General features: G+C 43.3%; 1 long non-coding RNA gene across 1 annotated transcript in view; it reads right to left on the reverse strand.

Moving 5' to 3' along the window:
• LOC138788410 (uncharacterized) overlaps positions 1–25,267 on the reverse strand; it is a 108,194-nt gene that overhangs the window by 49,552 nt on the left and 33,375 nt on the right. The window lies entirely within an intron of this gene.

Here is a 25,267-nt window from a genome sequence, read left to right on the forward strand (position 1 = left end):
TACATTAGACTAAGGTACCAACATTCCTGTGTTATGTTTTTGGTTTGCCCAACTTTGCTTGAACATTGCTCAGCTCATTTGCCATTCCGCTCAGCAGTGGCTGAAGCTTAAAGGGAGCATTGACCACAATAGATTTGCTCTGTTAAAGAAAAAAAAGATGTATTAAATATTTAAACGTAGTATATTAACACCTGGGGGACTAAGTGAGGCACTGGAATTACATTTTTCATAGAAGTTAATTATGTTAATTAGTATCTATATTTATAGGTTATTAATAGGAAAGAAGCTTTATATGCTACAGATTGTTGTCCCATAATCTGGCCATGCACCTTTGCCTGTCCGCTTACTGAAGCAGGGTGCCTGTGTTGTTGTTTTGTGAATTGCAGACTATGTACTTTAGCATTGTGTATATCATGAGGCCATTACCTTGCAGATTGTTGCTGTGAACACATTAGCTTCTAGCTAGATACATTGTTCATTTAGCTAGTTCCCTATGCTCTATTAGATTGCGCAATCTATTAATTTCCTATTAAAGACCTAAAACAACGTTATTTAAAAAGACTCTGTTAGTAGGTTTATGCTGTCCTGTCTCAGGGTAATATAAACTAGTGACAGGGAAGGTGAACAGAAAGATGTATCGCTTACATTGTTCTGTGCAGCTGATCCAGAGATATCATCCTGAACAACATGAACAATAAGTAATCCTCTCTATTATGTGCATGAGCCCAGTAGTCCTGGATATTCATGAGAAGCAGAAAACTCCACCTACCAGCATCTGATTGGCAGTTATCTATCCATACTGTGTATAGGCAGTCACCTGTCAATCAGCAGCTGTAGGTGGGAAGAGTTGTGTGGCAAGAATCCTATTCTCCTGCATATTAGGAGAACGGCTGAACAGAATGATGTAAGTAATACACCTATCCGTTCAGCATATATCTAGTTTATGCTGTCCTTATTTAAGGCAGCATAAACCTAGTGACAGATTCCCTTTAAGGACTTTGAATAAACTGCTTCATATCTATAGCCTGTGCTCTGGAGCGTTTGCTTTATTTTTTGTATATTGAATAATCAAAACCTAAAGGTGCAGTATGGAAAATACAATATTTAGTGCAACTGTATCAGGGAGCCTAGGAACCTCTTGCAAAATACTCTCAGGACCGACTGGACTAAAAGAGGGACCTGTAGTGTCCAAGTACAGGGGTCATTAACTTGTTTACGGACCCTCAGAAAGTAACTGTCAGGTGTCACACCAAGAGCTGGGAGCTGGTATTTTTGTGCTCCAGCCACTAGGTGTCCCACTCTTCCCTGTACACAGCTGCAGTGTTTCTAAAGGTTTAGCTATGTGGTATGTTGTCCAGTCACAGAAATTAAAACTTTTACAGGTAAAGTAAAGCTGGACTCTGTTACCTTCTTTGTGCTTCACCTGCGCCTCCACCCTCCCACAACACAACTGTTCTTTTTTTCAAGCACAGTGCCTGTGTGTCTGGGGTGTTATCGCCACTCCTGGCCACCATGACAAGGTCCCCCAAACACCAGAGCCATCCAGCTACCTCGACAACAATGTGCAGCAGCCCAAGCCACTGCAAACCCATCAGTGGCCCATGGGTTCCAGAACATTACATACAGACAGGGCAGGGTTCAGCATGGAGCTGTGAGGTCTAGAACCTAAGAGCTAATAGGAAAACTAATAAAACACAACAATCGCTGAGCTCAGAGAGATCACTAAAAAAAAGAGTACTCACTCAAGAGTCTCCATTGATACATTGCCCCCTAAAAAATTTAAAATGCAAAAAAAAAAGGGTCCGTGGTGGCTCAGTCACTAGTCTCATAACACGGGAATAGCCAGATATTCCTTCTGGGAAGGAGCCCCATTTCTGAGGGGTGCTTCCTAGTGAGGAGATCACCAAACCACCCTGATATGTAGCCCTTTAAGTAGCACTCAGTAGGAAAACTAGCATGGTACCACTGTACTTCAATCTCATCCTGCTCTTTTTGTGGATCTCATTAACTCCTTGGTAATATCTCTGTTATGAGCCTGAAGTTAAATCCTCATTTCCCTTTCCTTCCAGACATAGATGTGAATAAACATCTTCCCCAGCTCCCATAATGCCTTGCAACCATTAATTCCATAATAGTCTCCTACATGTATCTGATGTATTTCATTGCTATGTGGTGACTGATAATTTACAGCTCAGTATTTGCCAAGCTTCTGAACGCCAGGAAAAAAATGTGTTTTATAACAAATAATCTTATTCCTTTGGCTGCTCAAAAATGTTGAAAAATATTAATATATGAACAACGTCTTGCAGGCCACATACAATTACAGTGTGAATCACACCAGGCTGGCTCAGTGATGAATCACACAGCAGATGTGGGCAGCGCTGGGACCCTGGATCCATTAAATGGGCCTTAATTACAGCTCTCAGATGAATAAACTGACATTTGCGCAGGCAGGACCAGAGCTGCAAAGCAGCTTTGTGTGCAGCCGAGGGATCGGACACATAAAATGTCACAACATGTCGCTTCCTGAGCAAGCCCAAATCTTCACCAGATGGAACCGAGCGCTGGCAGGGTCACTGAACACACCCCTGATGTCTAATACCACTAATCTTAAGAAAAAGGGTGAGGAGGGCAATGCCACCTGCAGTATTTTTATCCAGAACTAGAAAATGTACCTGGCACTGCCCGGGTATAAAGTGTCAGTGTGTATAGGGGGTCCTGTATACCTGTAGTATAGAGTTGGTGGAGGTGCTGTATACCTGTAGTATAGAGTTGGTGGAGGTCTTGTATACCTGAAGTATATAGTTCGGGGGTCCTGTATACCTGTAGTGTACAGTTTGAGGGTCCTGCATACCTGTAGTATATAGTTGGTGGAGTTCCTGTATACCTGTAGTGTATAGATTTGGGGTCCTGAATACCTGTAGTGTATAGTTTGGGGTTCTGTATACCTGTAGTATAGAGTTGGTGGAGGTGCTGTGGCAGTGTTATCCAGTCACAGTATGGTGGTATTGGTCAGGTCTGGTATGGCAGTGTTATCCAGTCACAGTATGGCGGTATTGGTCAGGTCTGGTATGGCAGTGTTATCCAGTAACAGTGTGGCGGTGTTATCCAGTCACAGTATGGTGGTATTGGTCAGGTGTGGTATGGCGGTGTTATCCAGTCACAGTATGGTGGTATTGATCAGGTCTGGTATGGCGGTGTTATCCAGTCACAGTATGGTGGTATTGGTAAGGTCTGGTATGGCAGTGTTATCCAGTCACAGTATGGTGGTATTGGTCAGGTCTGGTATGGCAGATTCATCCAGTCACAGTATGGCGGTATTGGTAAGGTCTGGTATAGCGGTGTTATCCAGTCACAGTATGGTGGTATTGGTCAGGTCTGGTATGGCGGTGTTATCCAGTCACAGTGTGTCGTATTGGTCAGGTCTGGTATGGCGGTGTTATCCAGTCACAGTATGGCGGTATTGGTCAGGTCTGGTGTGGTGGTGTTATCCAGTCACAGTATGGTGGTATTGGTCAGGTCTGGTATGGCAGTGTTACCCAGTCACAGTATGGCGGTATTGGTCAAGTCTGGTATGGCAGTGTTATCCAGTCACAGTATGGTGGTATTGGTCAGGTGTGTTATGACAGTGTTATCCAGTCACAGTATGGCGGTATTGGTCAGGTCTGGTGTGGCAGTGTTATCCAGTCACAGTATGGCGGTATTGGTCAGGTCTGGTATGGAGGTGTTATCCAGTCACCGTATGGCGGTATTGGTCAGGTCTGGTGTGGCAGTGTTGTCCAGTCACAGTATGGTGGTATTGGTCAGGTCTGGTATGGCGGTGTTATCCAGTCACAGTATGGCGGTATTGATCAGGTCTGGTGTGGCGGTGTTAAATGTGATGTCTGGAGCTATTACCTACCAATCCTGATGCTAATTGGTGAGTGAGGATGGGGTGTCCTCAGGTTTAGCGCTTAGGGCAGTAGCAGCTGGTAATACTGCCCTGTATACATGTACTGTATAGTAGGAGTAGGGGGTCCTGTATACCTGTAATGTCCTGTATACAAGTACTGTATAGATGGAGTAGGGGGTCCTGTATACATGTACTGTAGAGATGGAGTAGGGGGCCCTGTATACATGTACTGTATAGATGGAGTAGGGGGTCCTGTATACATGTACTATATAGATGGAGTAGGGGGTCCTGTATACATGTACTGTATAGATGGAGTAGGGGGCCCTGTATACATGTACTGTATAGATGGAGTAGGGGGTCCTGTATATACATGTACTGTATAGATGGAGTAAGAGGTCCTGTATACATGTACTGTATAGATGGAGTAGGGGGTCCTGTATACATGTACTGTATAGATGGAGTAGGGGGCCCTGTATACATGAACTGTATGGATGGAGTAGGGGGCCCTGTATACAGTACATGTACTGTATAGATGGAGTAGGGGGCCCTGTATACATGTACTGTATAGATGGAGTAGGGGGTCCTGTATACACGTACTGTATAGATGGAGTAGGGGGCCCTGTATACATGTACTGTATAGATGGAGTAGGGGGTCCTGTATACATGTACTGTATAGATGGAGCAGAGGGTCCTGTATTCATGTACTGTATAGATGGAGTAGGGGGTCCTGTATACCTGTAGTGCCCTGTATATACATGTACTGTATAGATGGAGTAGGGGGTCCTGTATACATGTACTGTATAGATGAAGTAGGGGGTCCTGTATACATGTACTGTATAGATGGAGTAGGGAGTCCTGTATACATGTACTGTATAGATGGAGTAGGGGGCCCTGTATACATGTACTGTATAGATGGAGTAGGGGGCCCTGTATACATGTACTGTATAGATGGAGTAGGGGGTCCTGTATACATGTACTGTATAGATGGAATAGGGGGCCCTGTATACATGTACTGTATAGATGGAGTAGGGGGTCCTGTATACATGTACTGTATAGATGGAGTAGGGGGTCCTGTATACTTGTACTGTATAGATGTTGTAGGGGGTCCTGTATACATGTACTGTATAGATGGAGTAGGGGGTCCTGTATACATGTACTGTATAGATGGAGTAGGGGGTCCTGTATACATGTACTGTATAGATGGAGTAGGGGGTCCTGTATACATGTACTGTAGAGATGGAGTAGGGGGTCCTGTATACATGTAGTGCCCTGTATATACATGTACTGTATAGATGGAGTAGGGGGTCCTGTATACATGTACTGTATAGATGGAGTAGGGGGTCCTGTATACATGTACTGTATAGATGGAGTAGGGGGTCCTTTATACCCGTAGTGCCCTGTATATACATGTACTGTATAGATGGAGTAGGGGGTCCTGTATACATGTACTGTATAGATGGAGTAGGGGGTCCTATATACATGTAGTGCCCTGTATATACATGTACTGTATAGATGGAGTAGGGGGTCCTGTATACATGTACTGTATAGATGAAGTAGGGGGTCCTGTATACCTGTAGTGCCCTGTATATACATGTACTGTATAGATGGAGTAGGGGGTCCTGTATACATGTACTGTATAGATGGAGTAGGGGGTCCTGTATACATGTACTGTATAGATGGAGTAGGGGGTCTACCACTTATTTCTGTGGATCTATTGTGAGGCATCTTCCCTAGCAACCACAACTCCCTGTGAAAATGAAAGTAGTAATCCTATTGGTTGCTAAGGCTCTCAACTGCCGTTTTCTCTGGGCAGCTGCAGCTAATTATGTGTGTGCAGTGTGGAGATTTTCCAATTCATCTCTATGGGGCGCCGCTCTTCCCCCTCCCCTACTGTACATCTGGCGGGGACGGGACCTTCGCTAAAACCTTCCCGGGCACCCAATGTATCTGTGTGCCAAATTTGGGGTCAAACGGTTCAGGCGTTTGGAAGTCTATATGGGACAGACAGACAGACAGAATGACAGACAGACAGACAGACTTTGATTTTTATTATATAGACTAGAAAATGTACCCGGTGCTGCCCGGGTATAAAGTGTCAGTGTGTTAATTAGATTTGTTCTAAGGTGCCCAGGAGGCCAAGCTAAAGGTATTGTTTCATCTGAGTTAATCAGTGGAATTAGTGTATTCCTGTAGTGCATAGTTGGAGGGGTTCTGTATACCCACAATGTATAGTTTTTAGGGGTCTCGCATATCTGTAGTGCATAGTTGGGGGGGCTGTATACCTATAGTGTATAGTTGGGGGGGTCCTGTATACCTGTAGTGTGTATTTGGGGGGGGGCTGTATACCTGTAGTGTATAGTTGAGGGAGGTCCTGTATACCTGCAGTGTACAATTGGTGAAGGTCCTGTATAACTGTACTGTATAGTTCGGGGGTCCTGTATACCTGTAGTATATAGTTGGTGCTGTATACCTGTAATGTATAGTTGGTGGAGGTCTTGTATACCTGTAGTTTATAGTTTGAGAGTCCTGGATACCTGTAGTGTATAATTGGTGGAGGTCTTGTATACCTGTAGTATATAGTTCAGGGGTCCTGTATACCTGTAGTAAATAGTTTGAGGGTCCTGTATAACTATAGTATAGAGTTGGTGGAGGTCCTGTATACCTGTAGTGTATAGTTTGGGGTCCTATATACCTGTATTATATAGCTGGTGGAGTTCCTGTATACCTGTAGTATATTTGGGGTCCTGTATACTTGTAGTATAGAGTTGGTGAAGGTGCTGTATACCTGTATTATAGAGTTGGTGTAGGTCCTGTATATCTGTAGTGTATAGTTTGGGGTCCTATATACCTGTAGTATATAGTTGGTGGAGTTCCTGTATACCTGTAGTGTATAGTTTTGAGGTCCTGTATACCTGTAGTGTATAGTTTGGGGTCCTGTATACCTGTAGTATATAGTTGGTGGAGGTCCTGTATACCTGAAGTATATAGCTGGTGGAGGTCCTGTATACCTGTAGTATATAGTTTTGGGGTCCTGCATACCTGTAGCGTAAAGTTTGGGGTCCTGTATACCTGTAGTATATAGTTTTGTGGAGGTCCCGTGCACCTGTAGTGTATAGTTTTGGGGTCCTGTATACCTGTAGTGTCCTGTATACCTGCAGGGTTGTATTTACCCGTATGGCAGTGTTATTCATTCACTGTGTGTCGGTATTGGTCATGTCTGGTATGGCGGTGTTATCCAGTCACAGTATGGCGGTATTGGTCAGGTCTGGTGTGGCGGTGTTATCCAGTCACGGTATGGTGGTATTGGTCAGGTCTGATATGATGGTGTTATCCAGTCACAGTATGGTGGTATTGGTCAGGTCTGGTATGACGGTGTTATCCAGCACAGTATGGCGGTATTGGCCAGGTCTTATATGACAGTGTTATCCAGTCACAGTATGGCGGTATTGGTCAGGTCTGGTATGGAGGTGTTACCCAGTCACAGTATGGCGGTATTGGTCAGGTCTGGTATGGAGGTGTTATCCAGTCAGTTTGGTATACCTGTTGTGCCCTGTATATACATGTACTGTATGGATGGAGTAGGGGGCCCTGTATATACATGTACTGTATAGATGAAGTAGGGGCCCTGTATATACATGTACTGTATAGATGAAGTAGGGGGCCCTGTATATACATGTACTGTATAGATGAAGTAGGGGGCCCTGTATATACATGTACTGTATAGATGAAGTAGGGGGCCCTGTATATACATGTACTGTATAGATGAAGTAGGGGGCCCTGTATATACATGTACTGTATAGATGAAGTAGGGGGCCCTGTATATACATGTACTGTATAGATGGAGTAGGGGGTCCTGTATACATGTACTGTATAGATGGAGTAGGGGGTCCTGTATATACATGTACTGTATAGATGGAGTAGGGGGCCCTGTATATACATGTACTGTATAGATGGAGTAGGGGGTCTACCAGTTATATCTGTGGATGTTGTGAGGCAGCTTCCCTAGCAACCATTGCTCCCTGTGAAAATGAAAGCAGTAATCCTATTGGTTGCTAAGGCTCCAACTGCCGTGTCTGCTGCAGCTAATTATATCACTTGTGTTTGCAGTGAGGAGATTTTCCCATTCATCGCTATGGGGCGCCTCTCTTTCCCCTCCCCCTCCCCTCCTGTACATCTGGCGGGGACGGGACCTTCGCAATAACCTTCCCGGGCACCCAATGTATCTGTGTGCCAAATTTGGGGTCAAACGGTTCAGGCGTTTGGAAGTCTATAGAGGACAGACAGACAGAAGGACAGACAGACAGACTTTGATTTTTATGATATAGATTACAGCAGTTATATGCAAGCTTAATTGCCAACATTTGAGAAAGGGTGTGGCTTATCGTGGGAGTGGTTTGTGGGGGCCTGGCTTGCCATGGGTAAGTTTTTTCAGAATATACCCTATATATTGTCCTAATTGTAAGTGTCATACTTTTCAGAGGGAGGGAACATGTACAGCATGGAAAACCATTTTAATGCAGACCCCAGAATTAGGCCCACAATATATTCCCAGTCCCAGTATCAGTCCCCCTCCATGATAAAGCCCCCAGAATTAGGCCTCCTGCATGATACAGACCACAGTATCAGGCCCACTATATATTATAGACCACAGTATCAGGCCCACTATATATTACAGACCACAGTATCAGGCCCACTATATATTATAGACCTCAGTATCAGGCCCCCAGCCTAATACCGACCCTAGAATCAGGCCTCCTGCATAATGCTAAACCCGGTATCAGGCCCTCTAGCATACCAGAGACCCCAGTATCAGGCCCCTAGCATAACACATACCCCAGTATTATTCCTCACACTATACGAGGGGCTGTTGATAAGTCTTTGGCTATGTGTTCTTTTCTTGATTCTATGGTATTGAATGTACATCACATGAAAGCCTTATGGGTCTAATATTTGTTTTCCAAATTTTGTGTAAGTAACTTATGGCAGTGATTTAGGACAGAGGAAAACAAAATGGCGGAGTCTAAGGCGATATTCACAGCAAATGAGAGCAGAGGAGCGAAGCAATTCTTGTTTCTGCAAGGAAAGTCTGTGAAGGATATTCATGGTGATATGTCACAGAAATTGGGGGATCAATGCCCTTCATATTCTACAGTTAAGAGCTGGGCTGCCAAATTTAAAACGGGCGGCATCAGCACCAGTGATGAGTGACGACCGAGAGGGGTTGTTGTTCTGGAGATTGTCGATGCTGTGCACAACCTCCAACCTGAAGCCAGCTCTGAAGGCCAAAAGGCGTGGCAAGCCATCCAAAGGAACCTTGTTCCTGTAAGATAACACCCCTGCTCACACTTCAAAAACGACCATGTGGCCCAGAGTTAGCACTCTACTTACTGGCTGTAAGCACTCCCGAGCGCGTAATTCAGTGCTGCAAGTATGCGCCCACATTTGCCCTGCTCGTTCCTTCATGCTCCCTGCAGTCTCTGTCAGTCCTTGTTTCCCATCCTCTCCATTACTGTACAGTAACTTATAATATCACATATTCTGCTGTTTCTGAATGTTTGTTTCATCTGTTTTACATGTTATTCAGAATAATAAATCATTATTTTTGGGGTGTGGAACCAATTGTCTGCATATCAGTGATTTCTTATGGGAAAATTTGATTTGGTTTAAGAGTAGGTTTGGATTACAAGCACAGTCCTGGAACGAATTATGCTCGTAATCCAAGGCACCACTGTACTTTAAACAATAGATTTTTTATGATGACACATTCCCTTTAAGTATTAACTGGTTTCCTGAGGACTATGTCAGATTTGGTAGATTATGTCAATGAAGATTTTGTTTTATAAAAAAACGAGAGGTATGTGTTTTTTTTAATAAAAAAAACAACAACTTTGTTTTATTTTACTCACTTTACAAGCTTAGTACTGGAAGATGCCTGATAGATGGCATCCATTACTAAAATGGGGCTTAGTGTTAGCTTGTAAAATGGCTATCAGTAACACCTGCATTATTACCTCAGTACTCACAGTCACAGGGTATTATCAGTCCCTGTTGATTAAAAACTGTCAGCCTGGACTGGAGCGGTAGCAGGCTAGTATTATTAAGATGAGAAGGACTAAACTACAGGGCCCTTCCTACCCTGGTGTTATTAGGCATTTGCTTGTTGTATTTATGCCTGGCTGGCTATGGGAAAACTGGAACTCTACACACCCCTTCTTGACAATTTTATTATAAAATAATAATAATAATAATAATAATAATAATAATAATCATACGCTGGTCATTGACGTAGTCCACTAAATTGGACATAGACCACACCTTACAGATTACAAGTCTGGTGATATATTAGGAAATTGCTTACCATGCAGTTTCCTATAGGTGACCCTACATGTTAGGATTAAAGTGGGAAAATCTAAATCATTGCTTTCACCAATAAACCAGTTAAATCCATTTTGGCACAATACACAAGAAAAGTGGCACATTTTTGATCAAATACGCCATTGCTCAAAATTAAGTGACAATTTTACACCAAAACCCACATAAAAAAACATTAAAGCGAATGTGCCAGAAGGTACATTGCTTTAAGATTTTTACATCAATAGACTGGTGCCGGTGAGTGGATGCCGGTGCTACGGTCCTTTCGTTGAACTGTGGCCCAGTTCCCACAGCGCCAGTCTATTCCCAGTGACCGTTCTGTCCTGAACCACTAGAGGTGGCTCCATTGATTCTAACGGGCCGGCTTGGTCTATTAATGTAAAAATCTTAAAGTGATGTACTTGCTGGTTCATTTGCTTTACTAAACTCTCCCCTACACCTATGCAACCCATTGAGCCTAAATATTGTTAATTCTTTTTTTTTTTGTGTGGCTTCTAATGGCTACAATTAAACCCATAACATCCATCCTGGTCTCTTGTGATAAGCAACTAAAGCTCAGACAGGAGCAGTCTAGACCTTACCTGTCACCATTCTGCATCCTCCAGGGCTCTGTCATCTTATATGGCAGCAGTAGGATTGTCGCACTAGCTTTGTGATAGGAATACAGTGGACACCTGCCACATCATTGACATCTCAGCTCTGGAAATCTATGTGAGCTATGAGAGAGCTGTCACAGAGCTGCCGCAGACTACTGAGCCTGGAGATGCCAATTTCTTGGCTCCACTGTTAAAAAAAACTTATTATTGGTGGTGGTAGAATTCAATCAGAAAAATAGGGGGTCCTCAGGCCAGTTAGATGGAGACGGGATATTATTCATTGCAATGAGAAAAATACGGCAAATGCTACCAACCTTCTGTGTGTACTCCTGGTTTACCCAGTACAAGCACTACAGGTCCAGGTGTATGAGGGGCTCCCATATCACTTGGCAAACCTTGAATTTTTGACCCAGCATCCTGGATCTTTGGATGAAGGTCAAGTGCTTAACTAGGATTCATGGGGCCCCATAGGGGAAAAAAAACAAGAAACAGTATGGGCCCCATGAATCCTAGTGTCTAGGAGTAGTATATGCAGGGCCGGATTAAGGTTGGTGGATGCCCCGGGCTACAACTCCCCCCCCCAAATAAATAAATAAACTATGCCACGATCTATACAGATGGCAGCTTACTGTAGGCGACTTAGCACAGGCCCCTCCTCGCTCCTGGCTGTATTGCTTAGCATCCCCCTCTGTTGCGCAAAGGATGGTCACTAGAGGCTGCAGTGCAGAGGAAGATGACAGACCCTAGAGACAGGAGCAGGGAGGGCTAAGTATCAGAGTGTATTCCCACATTGTGTTTGTGTTAATAAGGCAATGTGAGAACACAGCACTGTCTGTGCGCTGTTGCCCACTGTTTTAGGGTCCTATTACATGGCCTGATATCCTGGGTAAGCAGCACCGATCTACTAGGGTTTCTGCTGATGGGGGCAGTGTATGTGACGGAGATCACCCCTCCCATACTGCGCTCACACAACACCCCTCCTCCCCGAGACGACACCTAGAGTTGCTCTCTTAGGATGCTTTGAGTGCCCTCCCAGAGGAAAAGGGATGGTGTGTGAGCGCAGTCCAGGACAGGGCTGAGATGATTACTGTGCCATTAGGGCACCTCTGAGTGCCGCCCCGGGGAAGGGGGAGAAGCTGCTCTGGTGGTATGCCACCAACCCAAGAGAAATGAGACTTTACTATCATCAAATAACGTAGTGTGCCCTGAATACAATATATAGGCAGACTAGATGGACCAGGCTTTTCTGCCACCGTGAGTGTCAGAGCACATAGTACAGTATAATGTACAGACAGATGACAGATATAGGAAATACAAATAATTTCTTGGCAATAAGGTGGCTTATCACCATGATTTTTTTGGGAAGGGGTGAGTCAACTCTCTCAGCTGCCAGAGGGGAACTATACAAAGGTGCCCCTCCTATGCATGCATGCATATATGTTACATGAATATTGAGACATATATATATATATATATATATATATATATATATATACACACATGCATAAACAGATGCTTAGAAAGGCTTGTATTTGAAACCTGTTAAAATTCTATATACTATACAAAGACAGTATCCCCCTATACATTGTCTATATATTGGTACATACCAGAGTTCTACGCCCATGTAGGAACCCCTCTCCTGTAATATAAAAAAAAACCATACCATAGATTTTTTTTCCAGCGACACTTTAGTGTTGACAACAAGTGGTGTGACGTATCATGGGTGCAGTTTGCAGGGTGTGGCTTGTCACCAGTGTTTTTTGTTTGTTTTCAGAATTTTCTAGTTAGAATTTAACAGTCAGAACAACACAAAATAAACATTATACAACCCACTATCAGGCCCCCAGTATATTATACACCACACTATCATGTTGCAGTATATTAGGCACCCTACTATCAGGTCCCAGTATATTACCCCACTATCAGGTCCCCAGTATATTACACTCCCCACTATCAGGTCCCCGGTTTATTATACACCCCATCATCAGGTCCTCAGTAAATTACACACCCCACTATCAGATTCCCAGGATATTACACACCTGACTATCAGCTCATCAGCACGAAGTATAACATCATAGGATTAGATACAGCAATATGATAGACAATATCATACTGGATAGGATTAGATACACAGCTCAGCAGAAAGTATCACATTAAAGGAATAGATACAGCAGGTCAGCAGACATGATATTGAATAGGATTAGATACACAGCTGAGCTCCCAAAAAACTATGATAGGATTAGATACAACTGTTCAGTAGACAATATTGTACTGGATAGGATTATTTACACAGTTGAGCAGACAGTATCACATGATAGGATGAGATATAGTGGCTCATAAGACAGTATCACAGTTGATGAGCTTAGATACATAGCTCAGCAGGAAGTGATACAGTTGTAGTTGGTAACATGGCTGCTGTGGATGACAGTGAACCTTTGGCAGGCATGGGTAAACCTCAGAGCAGCATGCAGGCTGTGGCCCAGAGCTAGCACTCTACTTACTGACTGTATATACTGGTAGTTTGTGCCCATATGATGTACTGTAGCTACATCCCATATTGTCATACTACTATCCCCTTCATCATCCTCCTGCTCCATCATCATACTACTTCCCCCTTCATCTTCCTCCTGCTCCTCCATCATCATACCACTATCCACTTCATCCTCCTCCTGCCCCTTCATTATCACAATTCTACCCTTTTCATCATCTTCCTGCCCCTCAATCATCATACTACTACCCCCTTCATCATCCATCTGTGCCTCCATCATCATTCTACCACCCCTTCATCATCCTCCTGGGACTCCGCTACAGCCGCCGAATGTTAACTGCAAAAAGTTGGTGTGTATCAATTTAAAACATAACTTTTACTACTTATTTTACATACACAACAAACATAGATTAAGAAACTCTGCCACATTACACTCAATGACCACAGATTTTTGATAATGCAGAGTAAGGATAGGGACAGTATGACTTATGGTTCTGAAGTTTTCAAGGTCAGCCGACCCCAAACTTAATGATGGTCTGGGAAACAAAAAAATCCCACAGTGAGTCACATTGATTACTGTACCTCAAAAATTAAAAGAACCTTGATAGATGGGAAGATGCCCTAGTCAACCCTCAATATAGACCAGGTTCTCCCTAATCTGTCCCTGTCCCAAAACACAAGGCCATTAAAAAATCCTAATAGGGCTACATTGGATCACATTACCGTATATTGATAAGCTGTGACCTCATCCAGAGCCCATCTTACACCTCTACGCGTTTCCCTCCCCAGCAATTATATCTCAGGGAGTTCATCAGGAGGCTAATCAAAAGGATATAGGATATACGTCCCTGGGTAAAGATACGGATAGCAATCCACAGCGGGACCTGGCACCATAGATGGAAGGCAGCACCAGACTGAGTGAAAGAGTCTACCATTTATAGCAGTACATATGGCTTGCTCCACCTCCTCACCTAAATTACCGATACATATAGTAAACATAATTAGCATAAGACAGTCCATAATCAAACTACTCACATCAATACAGTGGGGGCTGCGATGGTATCCATCGCTGTTTGACACAAGCAAACAGTGCACGCTTGGTTTGTGTTCATTCAGAGCGCCGTCCGCGTCACTTCTGGTAAGTGACACACATACCTCGCGTCATATCCGGTACCTGGAACGCATGGAACGCACGGCACCCATATTGCTACGTATGATGGAACGCATCACATACTATGTGGTGCGTCTGATACATACAAGATTCAGCACACTATATGGAATCATCGCTTTGCGTTCATCTTATCAACTAGTTTGAAACACATATATTAAAGTGACTCTCAGCATAGATAATCTTTAGATCAAACAAATTTCATGAATAATAACAATCATATGGTGATGTCATCAAAACTATATTAATATAAGATCTATAACTGGCAATCCAAAATCAAACCCAAATTAGGAGGTGTGCTCAAAAACAAACTCAATTAATACCTATGTAAAAGGCACAATACATAACACAATACAAAGCTCTACAATATTAAATTAATATAAACATAAGTACATTGGCGACGGGTGATACTTGACGTTCCCTTATATCAATACTTCGCCACTTAGGAATGCTATTTTCTCAAGATAGGACCTAAATAAAAACATTATAATTTAATGCTTCATTTAATCCCCGAGGGTATATAGATTTAAATCTAAAAATCTACTGGCCTTCTTTTTGTAAAATTCTTCGATCCCAGTCACCTCTCCGTACACCCTGTCTCACTACCTCCAAAATAGAAAACTTTAAGGATTTTGGTTCTCCATTGTAGTATTCCCACACATGTCTAGCAATTGGTTTGTCTCTGCGATGTCTAATGTCACCCAAATGGTCACCAATCCTACGTCTGAGTTGGCGTCTCGTCTAGCCCACGTAGTTAAGAGGGCACGAACAGGTACATACATATACTACTCCGGCTGTTGCACAATTCCCGAAATCTCTTATATCATAGGTCTTTCATGTCATATGGCTAGTGACAGTCTTACCCTTTGCAATATACGGACAGGCTACACAGTCTTTTCCACACCTGTACATACCCACCAGTTTTCGATCTAACCAAGTATCTGGTGATCTCGGGGGTACAAAATGGCTGTGCACTAGTCGGTCATGTAGTGACCTCCCTCTCCTATAGGTGACCTTTGGGAAATTCCCCACTACGTCACCTACATCTTCATCTAGTTGTAATATCTGCCAGTATTTTTTCAATACCCCAGTTACCTCTTGGGCTCTTTCATCATGTTTCCACTATTCTCATAACGGGATTAACCAACTCATCCCTAGGTTGTTGCCTGGTGACCAATAATTCTGTCCTTCTGCAGGTCAGAGCATGGCTGAGCTGCCTTGAGACGGGAGTATGGGGCGGCGCGATCTGGGAGCCGGTGCTGGAACCGGAGAGGTAAGTCATCTGAGCCTTCTTTTTCCACCCCCTGCCCGGCCAGATACGGATTATACAGATGGCCCGGAGTACCCCTTTAAGTGCTTATCTGTCTATTCTCATGACTCTATTGAGTGCGAGTCTGAACACCCAGACCCATAAAAACATCAACTTGTCTTTAGGAAACCAAAAGTTTTTTTTCACAGTGACTGGTCCCATTTATTCAGCCAAACAGAATATGGTAATGGAGAGTAGTGAGATGATACAAAATAACAGATGTCCAAAAGAACACATTCAAGCTGAGAATGTAGCATACAAGACAGAGTTACAAGGCTGTAAATTTACCACATGAAGCCATCTATGCTCAAAAGTCTCCAACAAATCGTCACCACCTAGTGGAATTGGTTAAAATGACAAATACAAGTTCCAATTAAATTCTTTTAATGCCAACCCCAATGACAAATATACAATGTAACACAATGATACAAAAGGTGCAAAAAAAATACAAGGACTCTCATCTTTTGAGGATAACAATAGATCTCCATTATGTGCTGCAGCAGAGCACAAGGTTCCTTATAAGGAGAAGTCACCTAGCAGGCGCATTGTTCAGCAGTCCTACTTGAGATTCTGTGCACATAGCATATGTAGCTACATGTTATATGAAACATTATGTGCAATGCAAAAAAAAAAAAAAAAAAAAATCATGTGTGTAAACACTAACATCATATTAGATACCTGATGAGGATTCTATCACCCTGGATGGTTCAAAAGTATTAGTCCTGGGAAAATGTATTGGTCATGAGTCTAGACAGAAGACTGAATACAACTGTACACAAGATACCTGATGATTATTATACCACTAAGCGATGGTTCAGAACAGTATCAGCCACTCCAGGAGAGTATAGACCACTGATGAACAGACAGTCAAGTTCCTCTTACAGTCCTGGTTGTGTTTAACATATTTTCCAGTCACCCATTCTCCATCCTTTTACTGGTTACATTGGGATGACAGATGCTGCTCCTCTTGCAACCCGACACCTGAGCGCTTCAAATTAATTGTAAATCACTTTGTAAACACGATTAGTGGAGGATTGCCAGGGATTTTCTGGTAAAGAGGCTTTAATTGAGCAGACGTGAGGATACAGTCAAACTATTAAAGTGGCAAGAGTTCTTAAAGAACTCCAGCAGAACACAACTTTCCATCACTGCAACCTCTCCTAATTGTCTATGATACTCTGGATTTATTTTATGTATACTATAGACCTTTAGACCTCAGTATGACATCCCTTAGGCAACTATTAGCATTACTAGTTCTGCCTCCTGGGACTACAGTTTAATAGTGTTCATCTTTATAAGCTACAAAATAAACTAAGACCACAAGCATAAAGAGTAACAGGTGGACCCATATTTAATATGTGAACCAGTCTCCTCTATATACACCCCTGCCTCATTCCTATACTGTAGAAGAACACCTCTGATCTGTGTCACTATTAGAATAAATATGGCATCAACAAAACCTCAACTCAAAAGATACATACCATTCCACTCACAGCAGAATACTTTCTCCAAACTCTGGCAGGTAGACAAACTGCTTCTAAAGTGAGCCGTGTACAGAACTGTCAGAGGCACCATAGAAGCTTTAGAAGTGGACTGTCCACCTGCCAGAGTTTGGAAAAGGTATCCTGCCATGTGAGTGGATTGGTAGTTACCTTTTAAATGGAATCTGTCACCTAAAATTTAAGTAACAAAGTGCTGACAGTGTTACATAGGTGTTGGGGAAAGGATACACATACAGGGCCAGTCTTTGCTATGTGCGACCAGTGTGGTCACATAGGGCACCGGCCGCCAGACTGTCAGAGGGGGTGCCATCGAGATAGGTAAGTGATTTATCCACTTACCATCCATGCTGCCTCCCTACATACCTGGTATCAGCTCTCCAGTGACTTCACCTCACTTGCAGAGAAGAGGAGAAACCGGTATAAAAGTTGTTGCTTGTTTTTTTTTCTCTTATGGGAGGGGGCTAACATACAAGCAGTCTATACTACTGGAGCAGCACACAAGGGGTATGTACTAACGGGGCAGCACACAAGGGGGTATACTACCGGGGCACTGCACAGGGGTCTATATTACTGAGGAAGTACACAGTGGACTATACATACATTGGTGTCACACACAGGGGCCTGACACTATATAGGGCCTGCAAAGAGGGGTCTATATGGGGACTGCATAGAGGAGCCAATACTATATGGAAATGGCATAAAGTGGCTCATACTATATAGGGACCTTTCTACTATATCAGGGCACAGAGCATATCTAATTATTATGTGGGAACACAGGGGCACCTTAAAGCTATGGGGGCACAGGGGACTTAACTAATGTATGTGCTGTAGCAAGGGGCCTAAAATGTTTTTTTTTAGCAGACTTTAGAGAGAGAATTCACAGACAGGGGAAAACTTCAAGATGGCCCGAGCTGGATTAAGAGAAAAAGAAAAAGTGAAAGTAACTACCATATGTATGTATTGGGGCTCTTGATACTGTGTGGGGGCACTTTCAGGGTATTATACTGTGTAAGGAGCACTGATTCTGATAAAATGGCGTGGGGGTGGGGGGTGGGGGGCAAAAGCAAATTCTGCAGTGGGCACCATATGCATATAACGATTGATTTATTGTTCGTGGCTCAAATCTTCTAAAGTTGATGTTTCATGCTACAGTAAAGTGCCACAGAGGCATGGCCCATGTACCTCTGTAGCTCTTAACTCCCTGGGCCACACTTCTTTGGTACTTCACTGCATCATAAAACAATCTTAGCAGATTGCAGTCATGGACAGCTAAAGAAAGGTAACGTGTATCCTTCCCACAAGACCTATGTCACTGTCAGCATTTTGGTACTGAAGTTCTAGGTGACAAATTCACTTTAAACTCTTTCAGCAAAGATTCATAAAACCTCTCCCCACAGACCTGCACAGTTCAACTTCCCACAGAAAGACCCTGTGAATGGCATCTCAGTCAAATTCAACCATTTTCTTCATTAAAATCCTATTTCTTGAGCCGATTAAATGAGCATCGCACAAATCCGATCACGTCAAGTTCTGGTGGGTGCAAGGCTTAACTCATTATGTGGAGATCAGTCACTTTTAATGGATGTAAATGAAGGTTTATTGCTGGGCTCACTTATCTGAAAAGACAGGGAGCAGAAACCAGAACAGATATGATTGTAATGCATATATATTATCCATGATGAAGCCGAAAGCCTACAGTATAGGTTTATGGTTGAAGTCTAAATCCTGTAAGGCCTTTGCACACATCCAGAATTAGTTTAGAGACCAGACCTCAATATTTAGAGATGCCCTTATACGGTCTAGATTTATGGTGGGGGATCCCAGACTTATATGGGCCTCACGGTTTGTGACTGTGAGCAGCCCACAGATGACGATCTATGGGCCTTTCTTGCATTACGGATCCGTGGTTTTGCTCATTTCCTGACACTCAAAGATGGAACATGTAGTTTTGCAACATCTGCAGAGCCACAGGTTGGAGACCTCTAATCTATAGTTCGATTTTTTGCTGGCACTTCCTGGTCTCGGTCTTGACATAAGTGAATACTGTGCTTTGGAATTACAGCATCAGGGAACCAAGGGAGGTAAGAATATGCTTCTTTATTTTTTTTAACCCTGTCTGAGCACATTTACATAAAAAAATAATCCATGGAAAATTCCTTTAAAGTGTATCACCTGCCTTATTTTGTCAGCATATCCTGCCACAGTCCAGAACTGATAGGTACACTTTAAAGAGGTTGCCTGGATGGAATCAGAAAAACATGGCAGCTTTTTCCCCAAAACGGCATCATGCATTTGATTTCTGCAAATCCTGCAACTCAGTAACATTCTTTTCAAGTGAGCTGAGCTGCAATACCAGACACAACCAATGGACTGGCATAGTACTGTTACTGGAAGAAAGAAACCAAGTTATTTTAACACAAAGTAAAATGTATTCAGTGAACAATTTTCCTTTAAGAGTTTTGTCCCTTTAGTTGACAGGCGGTGTTTCGCACTTTCCAAAATACTGACAGGATTCCTCAGAACTTTTTCAATTACCTGCTCCATTACACATTAACCAAGTACGCTCCCTAGAGGAGCCACTCACCGGTGTCCCAGAAACGTGTAAACTGAACATGAAATACGTCTGCCAGAGGATATAAAAATAAGGAGAAGTGTAAAAATGTAACACTCCAGTACATTGACCCAAAGTCTCTCGCTATTCCATTGACATGAAGAGAAAATCTTTTCATGCTCTTTTAGATTATGTTTTTATTTAATACTTTTTGTGTTTTTGCAGATAGACAGCGGCTGGGATGCAATGCCCACAGTTAGAGCAATATTACACAGGACGATTATCGTGCAAAAAAAATAGAGATATATATTCAAATTTTAACGATGATCATTCCATGTTCATGCAGACAATGGTAGAAAAATCGTTTTTAGGCAAACCCTAAAATGATTGTTAACAGTTCGCTAAATATTTGTTATTCTTCCGTGTATGTACATATCGTTTCCTTTTTTGCTGGGATCAGAAGGAGTAGTAACAATTAGTAACAATTGTAGTAATGATCGTAACTGACTATCGATCTGTGTATTATGGTGAACAATATCAGGTCGTTCCCAAAAAGGTGTGTTTGCAATCATCATGTATCGTAAATTGGCAAAAGCGAAAAATCTATTTGTCTAATAGGAACCTTACACATTTTTTCACAAGTCTGACCAGGGTCCCCAACCAATCCATAAACTCCTGGACAGTTTGTAAAAATAGGGGATTGTTTTCCAGTGTCTGATTTTGCTAAGGCTGAAGTACTAAAGAAGGTCATTGTCACTATAATCACCATGATCACTATAATCAAACAGATCACAGTAAATGCCACTAAAACGTTCATATCAGTAAAATGATCTGCAGACATGTCTTGCATATAATCTTTATCATGGATATAGATTAGGAGACATGCCTTCTTTACCATGAGACAGTGGATCTGTGGGACAGTCTACCCCAGGATCTGGTCACAGCAAAAACAGTAGAGGGCTTCCAAAGAGGGTTAGACAAGTTCTTAGACCAAAATAACATGAATGCATATATATAGAATCTACCCATCACCCATACCCTACTCCATCCCCTCCTCGGTTGAACTTAAAGGACATGTGTCTTTTTTTCTACCATACCAACCATGTAACTAAAAGTTTTTCGATTTAAAAAATGTTAACATTCTGTAATTTTTGGAAAAGTTGCTTAGAAAAAAAAAATGTTGGCTAGGTCTGACTACTCCAAAAGATTGGAAAAGCTAGAGAGCCTGGACTTCTCAATGCCTTCCTCTAATACAAAGCTCTTCAACCTAGGTGTCAGGAGACGGTGTCCACTGACGCTCTTGTTAGACGTTCCCAGCTAGCAACCAACCCCGCTGCTGTAAGGACGTGCCAACTGCATTCCTGGTTACTAGCGGCTGGGGAGTGATGCATTCACAGCTCTTAGCTGCTTCCATTTTATGTTATGCTAACTGGCAGATATCACTGCCAGGAAGCTCAGGTTATGTGGGAGGGGCTGGAGTCTCTGCCCCAATCCAGCTCTGGGACCAGGACTCTAGTTCCTATAGACTACTACCCCCACCCATCTCAAGTTGCCTGCTATATAAAGCCTTCTCTTAAAGTGCCTACGCTAGTGTTATATTGGTTTTTCTTATTCTTGTTTATCTGGACCTTGGTTTTGAATCTTTGACCTTCCCTCTGCCTTCTAACTTTGTACTTCGTAGCCCGACTGTTGCCGGTTCGCTGACCTTGCCTTTATTGTGTATTGTTTGTCCTGTCCTTGTCTTGTGTGTCGCACCTAACCAGAGTAGTTGCAGTCTTCAGGTTGTGGCTGGCCTGTTAAGGAGTCAGGGTCTCATGCTGTCCTTGTGTCTATTTGTCACTGACCAGGATTCTCCAGCTGTTGCAAAAATTACAGCATGCTGTGTCTGCTACAAGCTACAGGAGCATGCTTAAAATTGTTATTTTGGGAAAAATTGGATGACGCCTAATGCTCTAGTATAGATAGAAGACATAGAAAACTTAAAAGGCCATCTGTCAGCTGCCGTTCAGGTTTCAAACATGATACTTTTCATATATCCATCTGTGCTTCTATAATGTACAAAAGTGCTTCTATTCTTCAATGCAAAGAATCAAAGAGGTGCTCCCAAACCCCTGAAGTGCTGTGGGCTGTAATACCTCCTCACTGCCCCTCCCAGCCCTAAATGGGACTTAGGGCCTATTCCACGGAGCGATAATTGGTCGAATCGGCCCGATACGGCCCATTATCGCTCGGTGGAATAGAGAAAACGATCAGCCGATGATCGTGTCATCGGCTGATCGTTTATTTAGGCCCAAACCTAAAATCATCGGTCACCCACCGTGCATCGCTCCATGGAATAACGGTGCGACAATTCAAGCTGCATACATTACCTAGCAGGGCTTCTCCTCCACTCCGTCTTCATCCCAGTCCCACGCGCAGCAGCAGCAGCTTCGGTGCCGCCTGACTGAGCTGTCAGACCGCTCAGCCAATCACAGGCCGGGACCGCCGCGGCCAGTGATTGGCTGAGCGGTCTGACAGCTCAGTCAGGCCGCTCCGGAATTGATGCTGCAAACGGGAGTGGGATGAAGACGGAGCGGAGGTGAAGCCCTGCTAAGTAATGTATGCTGCAAGGGCTGCAAGGACATCGGTAACTATGTCCCTGCAGCCCTCGCTAAATGATCATTGGGCCGTGGAATAGGCCCAGTAAACGAGCGCCGATATAGCAGATCGGCACTCGTTTACATTATTGATAGGCCCGTGGAATAGGGCCTTTAGCCTCCAGCTGTCAATAAAGTAGGAATAGGTATAGGAGGGGGGATGTGGATACAGTGCAGCTTGGTGCACTTAAGAAACTTATAGCTGTTTTTTTGTTTTGTTTTGTTTTTTTGCTAAACCAGTGTGACACCTGTATTATATCCGATCTCAATTGTGGCTTAACAGTAATGGGATTTCTTGTGCACCTCCGATTTCTGCTCAAAGAATTGACATGTCACAACTCATCTCTGTAAAATCTGCCAAACATTTTAGGCTCTTTTCTCCACCACCATTATCACCCTTACACGAATCTCCCCCCCCCAGTAATTAGCCCCTTTAGTATGTAATAAGTAGTTGGTATCCCCCATTAGCCCCTCTCCTCTCATGTAGGCATCCCCCTGTTAGCCCCCCTCCTTTCATGTATTATATCAGGATGGTAGATATCTCACAATAGTTCACAAAAGAGTAATTGTTGATTTAATGGCTCTTGTGATTTCTTGAGTGGTATAAGGGTATAGGAAGGGTTCCTTATGGGGTACATATTGCAAAGGATGACGTCCTCTAACTGTGATATAACAACCTTCTAAAGCTACTACCAGGAGCAATCTGTTGCTGAAAGGCAGGTTACTTTGCCTTATACAATGTGCATTGACACGTTAATACTTGCTTTTGGTTTAAGGTGCCTAAACCCTGCAGTGGACACGCAGCTGATTTTCTACCACCATCAGAATGCTGGGCTTTTTACTTGTCTCTTGTATATGTGGTGGCCCGCAGTGAGGCGCGACCAGTCACTTGGCAGATGGTACTATGTGACTCCACTACAGTAGTGGTTAGTCAGAGTATAGCTCAGCCACATGTTATACTGTTGTGATGCCAGTCCCAGGTGGGCACACAGGTATGGAGGCACACCTGCTTTTATTTTTGAGTGGCGAACTATACCCTTTCCCCTGTAGTCGGTGACCTGCCGGGCTGTGAGAGGGTCCCTTGGGTGCTTATCATGATGGTCCGTAGTGGAGTTGTGACCCTCCCGGACTATTGGTACCGCCAACCAACAGAAAGGGGAGGTGAACCAAGGAAGGTGCGATTACTGTGTAGGTGCTTACTTAGTTATCACTCTGTTACCATAAATAAACTCTTCTTTACTTCAGGAATACTTGACACAGTGACATACAATAGACTTCTGACTTGACAATAGACTTTAGACTGTAGTGACAGGATTTGTGCTGAGAGCTTGAGAGGTAGTATAGCCGTGCTGGCTTGGTTGCGTGCTAATAAGTAGAGTAAGTTCAGAGAAGTAGAGAGGAGGATGTCGAGAGAGTCCCAACCCAATGTAGTACCGTGCTCTGCCGGAACTTTAGAAGTAGAATAAGTAGACTTGAGAGTAGAGAGAATACTTGTGCCCGTGTTTTGACTTCTTGTCTTTTCACCACCTATTGCCCCCCAGTGTTGGGTGACCCATCCTATGAGGGTGACACAAGCCCCAGACCTTGTTACCTGGGTTGAGCCGAGTGGTCAGAGTTTTCTGATTACACCTGGGCTGCGAGATAGAGTACGTAGGCTTCTAGCAACTTTGCTCTATCCGCATCAGTTCCTCTTGCTTCAGGATATTGTCCTGCACCTTTAGACTGGTTCTCGGCATGGGCTGGCATGATCCCTGACCTGTCCTCTCTGTGAGCGTTTAGCACTGCATAGTGAGTAGAAGTGCTGCTTTCAAGAAAAGTGTCCATACTCCTATGTGTGTCTGTAGACTAGACTACACTGGACTTGTCCTCTTACAGGGGACCTGGCATAAGCCAGGGCCCAACTTGACTGCTGAAGGGACTGTTCTGGCTTACGTCCTCTCTGTACAGGAACCAGACTAACTAAGTGTGTGAGTACACTTCTTTTCCCCATGTGACAACTTCCTACAGGGTATGTAATACCTGCTGTGAGTAGGTGAGAAGAGAGTGCAGAAGAAGAAGAAGGAGAAAAGAGATAGGTGGACAAGAAAAAGAGCTCTCATTGGTGCACAAATCACAAACAACAATAATAACCCCAGCTGTGCAATACATAAGTGCAGGACATACATATTAGCGACATCTAGTGGCAAAACTTAGGTACTACTTCATCACCACCACACTCATCACCACAGAAACTGGCTTTACAGCACCCACACACTGGTTTGAATGTACACTGGCTTTACAGTACCCACACACTGGTTTGAATGGACACTGGCTTTACAGCACCCACAGACTGGATTTAATGGACAATGACAATTTCCCCAGTTGGGGAAAGGGAAGTGACTCCTGTTACAAAGGTGCCAATGTGGACCCCTTTCCACAGAAAGGAGAATCCTTTCAGCAGTCGCATGAGTTCTTGATTGGTGGCCTGTGCAATAATTCCTATTGATGCCCCCCAAGCCTATGATTTAGCATATAGTAGACATGAAAATCATACAGTGTAAAGTATTGTTGCAGTTGGTGTTGGGAGTTTTGTATACCCTTTATATCATTGATAAACTGGTTTGTTTATGACACCTAAGCACTGCACCACTTCTCTGCCCTACTTGTATTTTGAACTTGTTGCTGTTAAAATAAACAGAATTAAAAAGAAAAAATCTTTCCCATAAGGTACCCAAATAACACTCCAGACTGTTGCCTAAATTCACCTGTTCAAT

This window comes from Dendropsophus ebraccatus, chromosome 4 (genome assembly GCF_027789765.1).
Source record: "Dendropsophus ebraccatus isolate aDenEbr1 chromosome 4, aDenEbr1.pat, whole genome shotgun sequence".
NCBI classification, from domain to species: domain Eukaryota; kingdom Metazoa; phylum Chordata; class Amphibia; order Anura; family Hylidae; genus Dendropsophus; species Dendropsophus ebraccatus.